The 16,674-nt window shown below is 45.8% G+C and overlaps 1 long non-coding RNA gene across 2 annotated transcripts in view; it reads left to right on the forward strand.

Annotated features, from left to right (window-relative positions):
• LOC120247887 overlaps positions 1 to 16,674 on the forward strand; it is a 39,196-nt gene that overhangs the window by 11,381 nt on the left and 11,141 nt on the right. For both annotated transcript variants that reach the window (XR_005532440.1, XR_005532439.1), the window contains exons 2-3: positions 3,757 to 3,838; positions 5,292 to 6,058. This is a non-coding gene — a long non-coding RNA (uncharacterized LOC120247887). The remainder of the gene's footprint in view (positions 1 to 3,756; positions 3,839 to 5,291; positions 6,059 to 16,674) is intronic.

Consider the following 16,674-nt stretch of genomic DNA (forward strand, 5'->3'; position numbering starts at 1 on the left):
CTCGTCAGTTCAGCTACAGTTTTCCCTGATCCCTTGTCTTCCACCCTCACCCAGGACAGGTTAAATGCCCCTCCCCCTGCTCCCCTAGTGACCTGGGCACATTCTTCCTTCATTATACTTACTACCTTGTGTGCACATTGGCTTCTGTGCCTGTCTTCCCTGATGATAAGCTCCAGAAAGCTGGAACTGACTGCATTCTTCCTTACCTGCCCAGCACCTCACACCATACCTGGATCACAGTAGTTCTCAGGAGATATTTATGGAACGATGTGTGCAGTGGGGGCCTCACAGGCCAAGGCCATAGACCAGAAGGGCAGCCTTCTTACTGCCCCCTCTGTAACTCACAGCTCCCCAACTAGACTGGCCACTCAGATTCTGGTGGTCTCAGGGCTTTGCAGAGGAGTGCCGAACTCCAATCTCACTGTCTATTAAGACACTTCTTTTCTTTTTCCTTCTGTAAAATAGCAAATAAAAATGGTTCCAGGAAGCTGCGTGGCTGAGAAATTCCAGGCTCTGTCTGGGCTCCCAGATAAAGGCCGTTATTGTTAGGAAGTTGGTCATTAATCCAACCTGTCTTTTCTCTGTGCTGTGGTTCCACAGTCTTCTGAAGGTACTGGTTCTTTCTGTCCTCAGTTGCTCTTAAGCCTGTTACTAACTGGTTATAACTAGAAAAAGAACAAAAACAAAAATAAAACTTGACTGCAGTTGACATAAATGAGCTAAAGTTACCAGTTGGACTTTGAACACAAAGTCCCCATCTCTGCAGGCCCAGAACAGTGTGATGGGGTGTGTACGAGGTGCTGGGGGAAAGCAGAGAAGAATGAATTTTGCAGAGAGCCTGGAAGGCCTCACCAAGGAAGGGACATCTGAGTGAAACTTTAGGTAGAGGAAGAAGGGAAGGGTACACAGGTAGTGAGTGCGGAACGTGCAGGGAGGAAGGCACCTTCGAGGAAAACCTTGGACATGCTGGCAGAGTGGAGGGAAGCGAGCCTGCAAAGTCTGACTCAAACCAGATCGTGAAGGGCCTTGGGTATTAAGCTAAAGAGCTCGGACAATTTATCTCGAGTGGGTACTGAAGAGCCATCGAAGGCCTTTAAGCAGGGGATGTTTATTATGGAAGGATGTTGTAGTGCAGCGTGCTGAAAGGCTTTATGGAGGAGGGACAGAAGTCAGGGGAGACGGGACATTCCAGAGAATTACACTTGGGCTTGAATCTTCCACTTACTGTGGATGAACTTGAGCCCATTATTTAAACTCACTGAGTGTTTTTCTCCCCATTCATATATTGGGATGATCACATCTACTTTAGACAGCTGTTTTAAGAACTAAATGAGGTGATATATTTAAGCACCTTACATGTGCCTGGTGCCCAAATGGTGCTCAGCACCCTTTCCTTCCTTCTTTTTCTCTTACTGGGCAGAGTAGACAGAGAAACGGAGTTCTTCTCACTGAAACATGGAATCCTGGCCACACAACAGGATAAATTCCCTTAGGAGAAATGAACATATTACAGGAAATGCTCAAGAAGGCTGTTTCTCTGGGCGCCTGGGTGGCTCAGTCGGTTGAGTGTCTGACTTTGGCTCAGGTCGTGATCTCGCAGTCTGTGAGTTCGAGCCCCACATCGGGCTCTGTGCTGACAACTCAGAGCCTGGAGGCTATTTCAGATTCTGTGTGTGTGTGTGTGTGTGTGTCTGTCTCTCTCAAAAATAAACATTTAAAAAATTAAAAAAAAAAAACCAAGAAGACTATTTCTCTGGTGGAAGAGGAGACAACAAGATAAACCTCAAAAATCCCTTTCTCCTTTAAGATTCTATCACCTTCAGGGCCTAAGCACTAAGGATATGATCAAGAGCCTACGGTTTAATAAAACCTTTTAGTACTGACTTTGTTAAAAACAGCCACTTGGACCCAAAGGAAATGAAACCTTTTTGAAACACACTGAAGTATACACTTTGAAAAGACCCACCCTAAACAGTCCCTCAGGAGTAGGTAACCATCGTATAGGAGAAAGATCACTGGACTTGACATTTAGAAGCCAGTGTCAGAAATTAAGGATTTTGCCTCATGGTCTTACACAGTTTCAGTCTCCATGTCTTTGCCCCGCTTTCTCCATCAATAAGATGTGGAGGTTGAACTTCAGTGGGGTCTTCCAAAGCTAACATTATATGATTCTGGGAGTATAAGATATTAAGGTCATGCAATTATGGGCGTCAAATGTTAGAAGGTTCTAAGAGTTCCCACAGCAACTCTATCACGCACAGATTCTAATACGTCTCAATTTAATGGCATCACAGTCCATAAAATATATTGTAAAATTGTATTGCATGCACTGGGAGTAAGACTCATTCGACATTCTTCTTAGAATCAGAACTTTAGAATTCAGTGCATTTCAATTCTCAGCATTAAGTTAGCTGCAAATTGGATTATTTCTTATTTCTGGTTGAGAGAGAAGGTACTTTCTCCGGTATGGCAAAGAAATAAAAATGTCAGTCATCTGTCACAGAAGGAAGATGCTGTCTTACCTCTCTGTTAACTTCAGGATCTAGATGCTGCCTAATCTGGAAGCAGACAAAATGAAGACTGGATATCAAGACAGCCTGGTTTTGTGCTTGCTGTTCCTTCTGCCTGGAATGTCCTCCTGGCCATTCCTGTTCATCCTGTTTGAAGCCTCTTCCTCCCCCTTTTTAAGTTTATTTATTTATTTTGAGAGAGAGAGAGCATGCACGAGTGGGGAGGGGCAGAGAGAAAGAGAGGGAGAGGGAGAATCCCAAGCGAGTGGTGTGCTGACAGCGCAGAGCCCCGCACAGGCTCAGTCTCACAAACTGTGAGATCATGACCTGAGCTGGAATCACTGAGCCAGCCAGGCACCCCTCCCTCCTTTTCCACACAATAGAATGAGTACCTCCATTCACTCCTTCCTCCCAGCATTCATCTTCCTATGATGCATTCATCATAGCAGACGAGAAGTATTGCCATGTAACTAGTGATTCTCTGGAGATGGCTCAGGGGCACAGCACCTGCCCTGTGCCAGGCATATATATGCTCTCATGTCATCCACACAGCAATGCTTAAGAAGTATACGATGTTATCCCCTGTTTAGCTGTGGAAACCAAGGTCAGAGAAGTTAAATTACTTGCTTAAGGTCATAGAGCTGATATGAATCAAATTCGTTTGATTCTAAAGCCCATGTGCTTTAGGTTTTCCATGTCCTTTGCTTGTCTTATTTGTCTCTGTAGCCTGAACTCTTAGAATAGGCCTGGCCTTTGGTATACATCAAGTACAACTGTTGAATGACAATCAGTCAGTGAAGATTTACCCATCGGGAGCACAGTGCGAAGAGAACTACTGAGGAGAATGTAATTGGGTGGGGATCTAGCCAGCCTTTTCTTGACTTGCATTGAGCTTCTGGAGACACCTATTTTGAAATAAATACTCTCATTAGCCTTGGTGGCATTTCAGCGGGAGAGGCTGTGGTGGTCTCTTGGCAAGGCCAGCTGGCAGGATAGACTTGTTTTAAACACATTAGTTTCACATCTTTCTAAGAACCTGCTTTATGGTCCTAGTTTCACAGGAGAAACAGAACTCAAAAACAACTTTCATACCTATGCAAAGGGGTGCTCCTAAGAGAGCAGATTGGAGGGAGTGGTTAATTCTGTCTACAAGGACTAAGGAGGGTTTCACAGAGAAGGTGGCATTTGAGCTGGCACTCTAGGTTTACGTATTCATTATCTGTCTGTTTGTTTGTTTGTCTTCTAGGCATAGAAAGAGAAAGGCATTCCTGGTAGAAAAGCTGCAAATAGTTCTCTGCGATGGAACATACCAGGGGGAGGTAGTAAAGGTGAGACGAGAGCTTTATTGGTCCAGGGAGTCCAAAGATCTTGAATGTCATGCTAAGAATTTGGATTTATTCTGTAGGTGTTCCACAACATTCCAATGTCCGCTGAGCTACCTCTTCAAAGCATCATAAATTTTTGTCTGTTGCTCCAAAGTCCTGACAATAAGCAGGGAGAGAAGAGGTAGAGTGGACATTGGAAGTCAGGGGGTCTAGATTCCAGCTTGGTCCTGCTGTATACTTATTGGTGACAGTCCCTCTGGGCTTCCATTCTCTACTATGGAACGTGAAATGGTTAGAAGGTTTCTCAGACTTCTGCCACCTGCCAGCTTTACAAGGAAGATCCTTCATGAGGTTCATCTGAACTCCTATGGTGGATGGATCTGCTGGAATTCATGGCTTTGTGTAATTCCTTCCACTTGTGTGCGGGCAGGGTCTGGGACTTGCTTCTAATGGATGGGATATAACAAAAGTGATGGAATGGATGGAATAGACCTTATCCCATAAGTGGCTACATCATCACATGACTTAAAAACTGTAGCAGCCATCTCACTGGAGTCTCTCTCTGAGTCCCTGGTTGGCTTTGAAGAAGCAAGCAGTCATCTTGTAGGATGCCTATGTTGGGAGGCCCACGTGGCAAGGAACTGCAGGCAAGTCTAGTTGCTGAGGGCAGCCTCTGACCGACAATCAACAAGAAAATGAAGCTCTCGGTGTTACAGCTGCAAGGAACTGAATTCAGTTAATGAGTGAGTGTGGGAACAGATCCTTCCCCAGTTGAGCCTCAGATGAAATGGCAGCCCTGGTTAACTCCTTGACTGCAGATGGTGGGACTCTAGGCAAAGAGCTCAACGAAGCTACCATTGGATTCCTGCTTCATAGGATCTGCGAGATCATAAATATGTGTTGTTTTAAGCCCCTAAACTTGTGACAATTTATTATGCAGTGGTAGATACAGTTTCCCACCGTAGTACCTAAAACTCCTGACCTCAAGCCCTGTACTCTATTTATAATGCAATGTCATCTCTCTATGAACAATTGCATATCAATATCTATGTGCATCTTTGTGTGGGAGGTTTTATGTGTTTATAACTATGTGTAGGTCATACCTTCATATTCAATCCCAGACCTTTAGGAAATACTTATTATGTGTGGGACACACACAGATGGGTAAGCCCAGGGCTCTCTCCGAGGTGCTCACAGGCTGGTGAGGGAGACAGTCCCATGTGCACCTGCAAAGGTGAGGGAGCTAAGGAGATAAATGTATCTCTAGCACTGTATGAATGAGTCTGTTTTCCCAGTGTTATTTCATTTGAGTCTTATAAACACCAGAGACGTTAAGGGACTTGCCTTAGATCACACATCTAGTGGAGACCATATCCATTACTGTAACTCAATTCTTCTGCTTCAGATTGTTTGGATAATTAAAACACTTAGCTATACATTTTCTATGTATTAATAGATTCTACCGGAACTTCCTGGCAAACTTATGTGGAAGTCTCTGGGAGGCCACATGGTGGAATTCTGCCTGATTCCAGGGTCAATGCACCCATGAGCTCTCTACATCATCTCAGAGACAGGGGAAAGAAGCCGGAAGATGACTGTGTTCAGGCGCCCTCAGCTGGCACGTGGTGAACATTCAAGAACAGAGACTGAACTGCATATTTTTGTGGGCCTAAACTCTGCCCTCTGTGCCTGAGGCATCATGTGATATGGTAATGTGGATATAGAGCTGCGGTACTCAAGCTCAGGAACCAAGAAATCACCTGAGGAGACCTGTTGAAATGCAGATTCCAGAGCCCTCCCTCCAGAGCGCCTGATCCAGTGGTGTCCAGAAATTATTTTCATCAAGACCTTCAGATTATTCTGACACAGGAAAATGACAAGGCATATGGATATTAGTGATAAAACCACAGCCAAGCCAGGTCGAGTTTTGGTTTTCTTGCACTCTGGTGGGAGCTGTTCCAAAAGAGATTCCCACTAATGTTTACAGTCCTTTTCTTTATGGAAAGGAGGAAGCTGGTGGTGTGCTGGTAAGTGTTTTCACTGGCTCTCTTCAGCAGGAGTAAAAAACAAACAAAAACCCTGTTTTTATAGCATTTGCCAATATCCATGGTGTAAATACTCATACCACGGATGATACCAAGCTACCAAAGGGATGTCACTGAAAACTGAGTTGGGAGGAGACACGTGGCATCATCCCTATGGCAACCGCTTGAGGAAGCCCAGGTAAGGGAGGGGACTTACTTCCCTGGGCCTCAGTTTCCCCACTAATAAAATGACAATGCATGGAGGGCTTCTGATCCCTAATGGATTATGCTTTACGTATGACTAATTATTAGGCCTGACTGTGGGTCTGTGGGTTGAGAAAAGCCAGATTTTGGGGTTCTGGTTGCCAGATAGGGAGACAAAGTGGGCCCAGCTCTGCTCATCCCTTTTCCCTTGGGGCGGTGGGTACAGGAGCTCACTGGTTGGGTGTAGGGAGCATGGGCTTCAAATCCTGGCCAAACATTTACTGAGCTTCTGCAAGCCTCAGTTTCCCTATCTGGAAACTGCAGGGAATAACGCTGTACCTACCCCCACAGAATGGCCATAAGGACTAAATGAGATAAAGTCTGGCACATGGTAAAATTTCCATAAGTATTAACTTCTGTGTCTCCATTCCTTGCCTATGATGGTTATTTTCTGCATTTTATCAGAGCCTTGTTAGACCAAATGGCCAATTTCATTTATAAACAGAGTCGTAAGTCACTTGTACTGTATGATTTGAAGGAAAGATCCTTAAGACAAAAAGTTTAAATATGTACAATGTATGTGCATATGTATATATGTATACATACATGGTGTGTGTGTGTGTGTGTGTGTGTGTGTGTGTGTGTGTGTGTTCCTCCGCTATTCTATCATGGGGGCTGAACTCCTATTATTTAAGTCTTTGTTAATGCCCCATAGCAAAAGACCACTAGGAACACACCTGTAGTCAAAGTTGCGGTTCTATTACTTGCTGCTTGAAGGACATGGCGCCCCTTGTGGCAGCTTGCGGTGTGACAGAGGGTGCTGATACGAGCTGGTTGTAAGCAGGAGCTTGCTCTCCTTAGGTGCTAGCAGAAGGCGGAGGCAGTCCAGTGATTAGGTGTCTTGTTATCTAAGACAGGGACGAATGGAAGAGAACTAGATCTATAATTGGTAAGGAAACCGCCTCATCACTCATGTTCCCGAGGAAAGAGGATATCAGTCATTTTCACGATTTTGCACAGTGTTCTTGTTTTTGTCTGTATTCAAGCGTCATTGTGGAGTGGTATATTTTTGTATTGCCGTGTCACGATACTGTGACCTTGTCTAGTGTTAATGTCCTGTGAACTTGCTTATGGTCACCTGGAGAACGCCGTGGCCCAGCTGTGAGTACCAGGACGGCCAGCCACTGCTGGGGCTGCTGTTTTACGTCTAGTCTTATTTATTTGCAAAACAGCTGCCAATGCCTTTTATGCGTGATCACACATATATTCTAATTTAAACCTCACCACATAATCCTGTGAGGGATAATTATCTCCATTTTAAGGATGAGGAAACAGACTCTGAAAGATGAGTGACTTTCTAAGTTCATCCAGAAAAAAAAAAAAAGAAAAGAAAAAAAAGAAAGAAAGAAAGAAAGAGAAAAAAAAGAGTCTCTGGAGAATTGAATTCAGAACTCGCTCCATGAGGAGCGAGGTTCTGAGATGGCCGAGGGCCACCTTCGTCCTGTTTTGTTACCTGAAAGGGATCGCTGTTCTGGGCAGGACTGCTGGGCTCTCCGGGTCCCCTGCCGAGGAGGCGACAGCGCAGAGGGAGTGCTGGGCAGGCTATCAGATGCACAACTGGCTGTCAGTTGCACAGCGGTTTCACATAACAAAGAAGGCAGGCACTTGGGCTGTTTGTCCCAGACCTTCTGGTAAGTCCTCATATGGCCTGGAATCAGTCATCTCCGGACTTTGGGCCTCAACCTCTCTAATGATCTAAGAGCCCCTGAGTTCAGGAAATCAATGAATAAATATTGAGTGGATGTGTGAAATGAATGAATGGATGGATGGGAGGCTGACCAGAAACTGATTTCCTACAATCAGCATTTTGCTCCGTCTTTCTCCTCTTTCTGGTTTGTATGATTCCAACCTCTGCTGCCGTCCCAGCCCTCTCTCCTCCATGTCTAGGGCTCACGTACTCTCCCAGCCCAGTGGCCCAGTGGCAGCTGCTGATGTGGGGGCGTCTCCTGGCAGCCCTCAGTCTCAGTGACCCCAACCCTCATTTCCAGCTGTTCCTGCCACAGTCTGGAGCCACCCCCCACCACAGCTTCCTGCAACCCCCCAGCCCTGCTCACACTTGGAGGGGGGCTGTGTCCTGTCTTAGAAATGACCAGGTCTGCCCCCCTGAGGCCCAGAGAGGGGGCAATGTTTATGCACAGTCGCGTAGCAACTGAGCACATCACAAACAGAGCCCAGGCATCCTGGGTTAAGCGTCCAGCTTTGGCTTAGGTCATGATCTCCCAGTTGTGAGTTCGGGCCCCCATCCGGTGTTGCTGACAGCTCAGAGCCTGGAGCGTGCTTCAGATTCTGTGTCTCCCTCTCTCTCTCTGCCCCTTCCCCCACTTACACTCTGTCTCTATCAAAAATAAATAAACAATTAAAAATTTCAAAAAAAAAAAAAAAGAACCGAGGCATCCTGATTCCACCTCCTAATCTTCTAAGAAAGGTGTTTTTATTTGAAGGCTGCCAGTTGTAGTCCATTCAGCATGTTGATTCCACACATGTTTGTTGGTCAGTCTCCTTTGCTAGATTCTGGAGACCGGGAGAATAAATGCCTCTAGGGAATTCTAGTCAAGTGAGGAGACAAATAAATAGCCAATCACGCTATGAGTGCTCTAGAAGCTAAAGTAGACAAAACGCTGCAGGAAGATGGGAACCGCTAGGGATGGAGAGAAGGTCATGGTGTTGGCATTGAATCTTGAAGAATGGGTGGGAGTTTACGATGCAGACAGCCATGTGGGGCAGAAGAGCATTGCAGTCATGGGTGACTTAACCTGTAGGAGGTCATGAAACCATTGAAAACCATGGCAGAAGCCCCCGAGTATGCAGTGGTGATGTAGGAATAAATGGTCCTGGAATAAGAAAAAACTTAGGTTCTGGTTTCAGCCCTACCATGGAGTCACTGGATTCCTTTAAAGCAAATCACTTAGTCTCCCAGTGTCTCAATTACCTCCTCATCTCTCCAGGAAGATGCCTGTAGGCCATATAGTTGTAAAGCTGCTCTGTCCCGTATGCTAGCCACAGGCACTATTTCAATTTAAATTCATTAAAATTAAATTAAATTTAAAATTCAGTTCCTTCATTGCACTCGCTATAATTCAAGCACTTAAAAGGCACCTGTGGCTGGTGGTCACTGTATTGGATGGCATAGATTTTGAATACTTCTATCATCTCAGAAAGTTCTCTTGGGCAGTGGTCCAGAGGCCTGTGTGTTCGGGGAAGGGAATTTGTCCTGTCACAGAGCGAGCTCTCAGCCTCCCCACCTGCCTGTTCGGGAGGAGATTGCAACGAATGGGATAGAGAGGGCATACCATTCCACTGCCCAGCCCCACTCCCGTCACACGATGACCCGGCTGAGAGGGCAAGGGTACTGTGTCCCTTGGTCAATGCACACTATTTTCTGATTTAGCTATGGGAAAACCTATCACAATGCCTGGCCCATAATAGGGAACTTACGAAATATTCAGCTCATCCGCCCCCCAGTTCCTCCTTAGGAAACTGAAGCCCAGAGTGGCCTTGTTTAGGACGCAGATCTCCAGGTTTCAAGCTATCTTGAATGATGGGATTTAGGGTACATCGATGGTCCTGGGGCCTCATTTTGTCCTAAGCGCTTAGGGTTTGTTTAAGTTGTAATCCACGTGATCTTACGAGGAAACTGTCTGTCAGATGTGTGACCTCTAGTGGTGCCTTATCTGGGGCGGCAGGTGTGAATGTGGGAGGGGGCAGCAGGAGTTAAACAATGGAAACCCCTGTTTGCAATGCACAGGACTTGCTTTCATCTGATCTGGCTCCATGGTTTAACAAAAAGAACTCAGTAGCAGGTAGGATCAGCATTTTTTTGTTTAAAAACAACAACAACAACAACAACAACAACAACAGGAATTTACCACCTATTCTGTACCAAGCACTGTTGGAGAGGGTCTAATAAATAACTCAACAGCCTGTGAGGCAGGGGTGAGCAGTCTCGTTATCCTCACTCTGCACACAAGGAGGTGGAGGCTGGAATACGGGACTTGCCCACGACCTCACAACTATTGAGACCACCAAGCGGGAGCTGGGTCTCCCACAGGCAGTGGCCTCAGTGCCCGGATGTTAACCAGTCTTCTCAACCCTCCCAGTGTTGAAGGTCAGGACTGGAGGGAGGCTGCCGGACCATCTAGTCCAATCCATTTCTTTATTGTAGTTTACTTTTTAAATATAATTTATTGTCAAGTTGGCTAACATGCAGTGTATTTTTGGGGATAGATTCCCATGATTCATTGCTTACATATAATAATCATGGGGATGCTGAAGACCACAGAGGGGCCTTGATCTGCCCGAGGTGACTCAGTAAGCTTTTTATGGCAGACTTTGAACTTGTGGGTCTCCTGATTCCTGTTCGATGCTCTCTTGGCTTCACTACTTTAAAAGGGACGATGGGAGCGCCTGGGTGCTTCAGTCACTTGAGTGTCTGACTTCAGCTCAGGTCATGATCTCATGGTTCATGAGTTCAAGCCCCACAGTGGGCTCACTGCTGTCAGTGCAGAGCCTGCTTTGGATCCTCAGTCTCTGTCTCTCTGCCCCTCCCCCACTTGTGCTCGCTCTCTCTCAAAAATAAAACTTTAGGGGGCACCTGGGTGGCTTAGTCGGTTAAGCGTCTGACTTTCGCTTAGGTCATGATCTTGCTGTTCGTGGGATCGAGCCCCGCATCGGGCTCTGTGCTGACTGCCAGCTCAGAGCCTGGAGCCTGATTCAGTCTGTGACTCCCTCTCTCTTTGACCCTCCCCTGCTCATGCTCTCTCTCTCTCTCCTAGAAATAAATAAAACATTAAAAAAAAAAAAACCTTTAATAAAAGAGCCAAACAATTAAAATGACCCCTGGGCATCTTCTGGTTGCCCAACTTGTGCTGGATGCTTTTGTGGGAAAAAAAAAAAACCTTGGCCTTGCAGAGAGAAGCAACCTCGGTTGCTTACTCAGGGAACTTAAGCAAGCCAATTTATGTCTCAGCCTCAATTTCTCCAGATAAAGAACAAAAACATAAATACCTTAAGGATTAAAGTAGAGTGCTGAGCACAAAGTAATTGCTCAAGAAATAGGAATGGATTCTGAAGACACAGGACCTGCCCTTCACAATCTAGATATGGAAGCAAGACTAACATGTAAGGAGGGGATGGGGGACAGCAGAGAGCAGGCTTCCTTGTCAGGCCAGACAATGAATGTTAGGACAATTAACTGGCTGTTGGCTCCATCTGGCAAAGGAGTCTTTAACCTTGAGCTAATGCACGATGAAGAGATCCTATGGAAAAGGCTGGCCTGCAGGAACCAGACACGACACTAGGTGGCACTGGTGGCCCACTTGGGAACTGGGAGAACCCAGCAGGTAGTAGAGAACCCAGGGACCCATTTTCCTTCTTGTTGCTGCTGGGACATTGGCCAATAGAGAGAAGGACAATGGGTGCTGTGCTGAGGAGGAGGGTGCTGTGCCCCAGGAAAGAAGGATAAATAGGAATTTCTCACTCTTTAACAGCCACTCTGTCATATATTCTCTCAATTTTACGCATAAAGCACCATGACTCAGAGAAATTAAATAATTTCCCCGAGGGATACTATTAAGGAGTGAATCTGGGATTTGAATCCAGCCCCACTGATCGCAAAGCCCATCCCCTTTCTAGGAAAATATATTGCTACCAGCCAGTGGAATCTCACTTTATTGACACGTTAAACAGGATGTTGGGCGAGCTGATACCAGAAAATAGAAAACAGAATTACAACTGCTTTCCTCCCCTGTGACCTTTCTGCATAAGTTCCCATCCCGTTTCTCCTGGTCTGCTGCAATAGCTTACCCCCTTACAGCCTGTTCTCCAAGTGATTTTATTAAAATAAAACTACATCACATTATTCCCCCATTCGAAACCCTCCAATGGCTTCTTATGCTAATTAGAACAAATTTCTCACCAAGCCTACAAGCAGTGGTGTGCTGGTAAATACTTAACGAAAGGCTCTCAGGGGTAGGGAGCCCTGATTTGTAGCATTTGCTAAATGTAGTGTGCATTCTCCCTCCAAGGCCAATTTCAAGCTTCCAACATGACATCACTAAACAGTAATGCTCCAGGGCCAGTCTGAGTTGGCTCCAGCACACTGCTGTGCCAAGGCCCCATATGTAGGAATGGCCCTAGACTACTTCTCAAGAAGGACTGCTTATCCCTCTCCCCCTGCTCACTCTGCTGGATCCCTGAACTTCTTGCTGTTTCTTGAATGTAGCAAGCACACTTCTACCTCAGGGCCTTTGCACTTGCGTTTCTCTCTGTTTGGGATGTTCTTTTTTTTTTTTAATTTTTTTTTAATGTTTTATTTATTTTTAGGAGAGAGAGAGAGAGACAGCGTGAGCAGGGGAGGGTCAGAGAGAGAGGGAGTCACAGGCTGAAACAGGCTCCAGGCTCTGAGCTGGCAGTCAGCACAGAGCCCGACGCGGGGCTCGAACCCACGAACTGCGAGATCATGACCTAAGCGAAAGTCGGACGCTTAACCGACTAAGCCACCCAGGCGCCCCTCTCTGTTTGGGATGTTCTTTCCCACATCTGTGAATAACTTGCTGGACCAGTTCTCTGCTCAAATGTTACTGAGAGGCCTTCCCTGAACAACTTACTTAATATATATGAATTCCTGACCTCCATCACTTTTACTCCCTCTGCTTTATGTTTCTCTATGGGCACCCATCACTAACTGTTAATAAATGATAGACTTTTTAATACTTATTTGTCTAGGCCATTATTGTATTCCCACCCCCCTAGAAAAGGCAGGGCCCAAAGAATGCACTCGATAAATGTTTATTGAATTAATAAATGAGTAACTGTCTTTCATTTACATGGAAGGAGCCCCACATGAGGCCAGGGCTAAACCCCACTCAAGTTCAGTGACTGGGCCTGTGAAACCCCACCAGCATCACAGGATGAGAGCCTTGAGGCATCAGTGTGCAACCTGGTGCTGGATGAGGCCCCCAAGGTCTGGGGAGAAAGCATCAAACCACGAGGCAAGGTGGTTATGTACAGAAAAATTGATCCCACTTAAGAAAAGCCTACAAACTAAAATCCCAAAATCCATGAGGAAAGCTGAGGCTGGTAAAGCCAACAAAATCAGCAGCTGGCAGAATGACTTCACTATAGACAAAAGCAAAATAATGTCATTATCTAAAAATGACTTCAAAATCAATGTTGAAGCTCTCCAAATAACAAATTGTAAATTTAGCACAGGCAGAAGTGGAAACCATTATAACCTCTGGAGATGAGAAATAGAGTCTTCAAAATAAACAGAGGGGACAATACATCTGGATTGGACATGGTAGAAGATAGAATTAATGATTTGGAAGAGAGAATGAGGGATCTCACCCAGGATGCGACAAGAGATAAAGAGCAGTGGGGAAGTCAGAGAGGCTGTAAGGCAACAGAGAGGATGCAGATAGCGTTGATGGCTGCTCACTTTCCCCTGGCTGATCCCAGCACTCACCTGAAGTCAGCTCTGCACAGGACAACAACTTCCTGCATGGCCGTGTGAGGGCATTCTCTGGCTGCAGAAACACGCTAAACTTGATACTGGGGGCAGTATACGGAGGAGTTAGCCCCAGGAAAGACCCTCAAGCAATCGGGGACATTAGTTCATGGGCAAATGCTCCACCTTCCTTGCCCCTGGATGGGACAGTTATGCAGCCTGTTTCCCGCAGTGGGATAGAGCCCCAGTCACCCCCAACAGGAACTGCTCCTGATCAAATCCTTTGTCTCTTTCTTGCCTCATTTCCCCACTTCTTCACTGTGCTCCCTGGCATCATTCCCCAAGTAAACTACAGTAAAACCTTAATTTGCAGGCATGGTTCATTCCAGAAACATGCTTGTAATCCAAAGCACTTATATATCAAAGCGAATTTCCCCATAAGAAATAACAGAAATGCAGATGATTCGTTCCACAACCCGAAAATATTTATATAAAAATGATTACAGCACTGTAATATGATACAAAATAATAAAGAAAATACAAAAGCAGAAAGAAAAATAAGCAAATTAACCTGCACTTACTTTGACAACCTTCATGACTGGTGTGAAGGAGATGAGAGAGATTATTGTGTAGGATGACTTTCATTAGCACTAACAGAATCACTGCTATCTACTGGCTCATTGGAATCTTTTTCTTTTCGTGCAACTTTAACAAGGAACCTATCGAATGGCACTTACTTTTGCCTCCTTTTGAGGATTTTGTGGAAATGTGACAGTGCACTGACAGTCGCCCACAATCCTGCAGTGAGAGAGAAGGAAAACCATTGGCTCAGTTGTAATCATGTGACATTTGGCACCATGTACTAGTCATAAGACATTGCTCAGTTATCAAGTTATAATCTTTTTTTTGTTACATTTTCTTTAATGTTTTATTTATTTCTGAGAGAGACAGCGTGAGCAGGGGAGGGTCAGAGAGAGAGAGGGAGACACAGAATATGAAGCAGGCTCCAGGCTCTGAGCTAGCTGTCAGCACAGAGCCCAACGTGGGACTCAAACCACAAACCGTGAGATCATGACCTGAGCCGAAGTCAGACGCTTAAGCAACTGAGCCACTCAGGCGCCCCTCAAATTAATGTTGATTAGAAATGTTTGCTTGTCTTGAGGAACACCCACAGAACAAGTTACTTGTCATCCAAGGTTTTACTGTATTTGCATTCAGATCCTTGTCTCAGGATCTGTTTTGGGGAATCCCAAACTAAGACAGACAGGAAAATAACCATGGCTTACACAAGATACAAATTCATTTCTCTCTCATCGTGGTTCATCATTAGGAAGTTTAGGGCAACCTCATTAAGTCATTGAGACCCAGGCTCCTTCTATCTCAATTCTTTATTTGTATTTTATGTTTTTAGAATTCAGCATATTTTAAATGTTTATTTTCGAGAGAGACAGAGAGAGAGCTGGGGAGGGGGAGAAGGAGGGAGACACAGAATCCAAAGCAGGCTCCAGGCTCTGAGCTGTTAGCACAGAGCCCAATGTGGGGCTTGAGCTCACAGACCTCGAGATCATGACTGGAGCTGAAGTCGAATGCTTAACCAACTGAGCCGCCCTGGTGCCCCCTTCTATTTCAATTCTACTTTATGGTCTGAGATGACTCCAGCAGCTCCAGCCATCCTGTGCATTTTGCAGATAGCAGGAAGAAAGACAAGTCAAATAGCACATTCCCCTGCTTTAAAGACATTCCAAGGAAGTTCCATAAGACTGATGCCAATATCCATTGTGCAGAACTCAGTTATTTATCCATATGTAGGGAAAGGGAAGACAGAAAAGTATAGTCTTTATTCCAAGTGGCCACGTGCCTAACTAAAAGTCAGAGATTGTATTTCTAAGGAAAAGGGGGGAAATAGACATGGGGAACAACTAGCATTTTGTGCCCCAAGCAGTTAAGAAACATGGAGTATAGGTTGACAGAATGGCATATAGAGGTTCCAGGAGAGCATAGGGAGTGAAGAAGAAGCAAGATTAAAGAAATAAGAGCTGAGAATTTTCCAGAATTAAAGACAGACATGAGAGCTCACATTCAAAGTGCATACTCAATGCTGAACAGAGCAAATACAAGTAAATTCACACCCAGCCACACTGTAGTGAAACTGCAGCGTATCAAGGATAAAGAGAAAACATAAAAGCTACTGCAAAGGCACCCCGGCCTCCTGGGACCTCACCCAGAGCCAGGTTTCATGCTGATGCCTCAAAGCTCTCGCCCTGTGATGCTGGAGGGGGTTTCACACATCTAGGCGCTGAACCTGAGTGGACTCAGGCCTCACTGGGGCTCCTCACACCCCCCACGCCCCAAGGGAGTCAAATTCCTCACTGCCGTCCCTGCTCTACACACACATCCCTAGTTTCAATTCGATCAAGGCCTTTACATGACTATTCCATTTCTGGTCCATGAAAACATGTGTCCTGGATTTGAGCATGGCTTTTCCCATTTTGAATTTATCCGTTGTTGTTATTTTTAAATCCTTGCTATGGTTTAGTACATGGAGGTGGGATTCAGAACACAAAGTTACAGTGCCATCTTGACCAGAAGTTTCTGGACCCCTTGGATCTCCCCAGAGTGGGGACAGCCTGCCTGTTTCCAGCAGCCAGGCATGCAGATATGGGAAAGGAAGGAATCTGCCCTCCTGGATGCTTCTGTCTCCTTTTCTGAGGAGACGCAGGCCCCGGAGGACCCAAAGAGCCTCCCACCCCCGAATAAAGCGCCTCCCGGCCCCCGGGTTCATTGCTCCCTGACTCTCCCAAGTCACTCCATCACAGGGCTTCCTGCCAGCGCTCCACCTCAAAGGTCTTCACTGATGCGGGGCTTCAGGTGTTAGTGGCCATATTTGAATTTCAACAAGGGACTCATAAAGATGTTTTCATCTTTAAAATGTACAGGAATGGAATTCAAATGGCGGAATGACAGGCTGTGTATGGGGTCGATTGGCTGGGTCAGAGACATCACACCTGGCTGGCGGGGAGAGCTCTCTGACGACAGGAGCTGTCCAACAGGGCGTGGGCTGCTGTCACTGGAGGAGCTCAAGCGGTGGACAGCTGACCTTGCACTGG

This window comes from Hyaena hyaena, unplaced genomic scaffold, assembly GCF_003009895.1.
Source record: "Hyaena hyaena isolate Hyena2069 unplaced genomic scaffold, ASM300989v1 scaffold_551, whole genome shotgun sequence".
Lineage (NCBI taxonomy): Eukaryota > Metazoa > Chordata > Mammalia > Carnivora > Hyaenidae > Hyaena > Hyaena hyaena.